Consider the following 836-nt stretch of genomic DNA (forward strand, 5'->3'; position numbering starts at 1 on the left):
GGTGCCTTCGGAAAGGGGAGGCCCAGTTTCTGAAAGTCACGCTTCCCCCCACCCCCCCAGGCCTGAGGAAGCGGATGGCGCTGCCCGGCCTGTGCTGGCCTCGCAGAATCTCATTTCCCTTTTGGTGCCGGCCAGTCGGGGCGGTTGGGGGGGCCGCGCGCCTACAGGTCCATAAGCAATAGCGTCCTGTCCCTTCGAGAGAGTCGGCGTAAGCCTTGCCCATCACCTTCCCTTGCACCTGGCCGGCCTGCATCCCCGGGGGGCCACCCGTGAAGGCCGGGTCCGCAGAGGGAGGGGCCTGACTCCACCTTGGGTTGCTGCCCCGGTCGCCCCCCACCGGGAGGGGTGCACTGCACGGCAGGACCCACGTGGGGGGCGCGGAGAGGCGGAGTGAGATGAGGCTGACTCTTTATGGGTCCTCTCCACCGCCCGCCCCACGTCTCCCCTTCCCCCGGCATGGCCGGCTTCGTGGGGGCTGGAAGTGGGGGCGGAGTGACACCCCGGCCCCGCAGACGGCTCGGCTGGCCTGGGCGGCGGGGTACGGGGCCTGCGAGGCCTTGAGCCAGGCCCTGAAGGATCCGCTGGGCTCGGATGGGGGGTGGGAGGGCTGCGGCGCCCCCCACCCCGGCCCCCCGCGCGGCCCAGACCGGGACGCCTGTCACCTGCAGGGGGCGCCCTTTCCCCAAGGCTGCTGGGCCCATTCTGCAGACCCAGCCTCAGGACGCGGGGCCCGGGCTGGGGAGCAGGGTCGGTGCGCGCTGGCGCCCGGCGTCCCCGGCCCGCTCACCTCTCGACTCCCCGCCGTCTCTCCGCGTCGCCCCCCAGCTCCGCGCACG

At 73.1% G+C, this 836-nt stretch overlaps 1 protein-coding gene across 2 annotated transcripts in view; it reads right to left on the reverse strand.

Moving 5' to 3' along the window:
- EGFL7 (EGF like domain multiple 7) overlaps positions 1–830 on the reverse strand; it is a 7987-nt gene extending 7157 nt beyond the window's left edge. For both annotated transcript variants that reach the window (XM_011369923.2, XM_011369922.2), the window contains exon 1: positions 788–830. The gene's annotated coding sequence lies outside the window, so the exon portion shown is untranslated. The remainder of the gene's footprint in view (positions 1–787) is intronic.
- Between the last annotated feature and the right edge of the window lie 6 nt (positions 831–836).

Source organism: Pteropus vampyrus, unplaced genomic scaffold (assembly GCF_000151845.1).
Source record: "Pteropus vampyrus isolate Shadow unplaced genomic scaffold, Pvam_2.0 Scaffold157, whole genome shotgun sequence".
Lineage (NCBI taxonomy): Eukaryota > Metazoa > Chordata > Mammalia > Chiroptera > Pteropodidae > Pteropus > Pteropus vampyrus.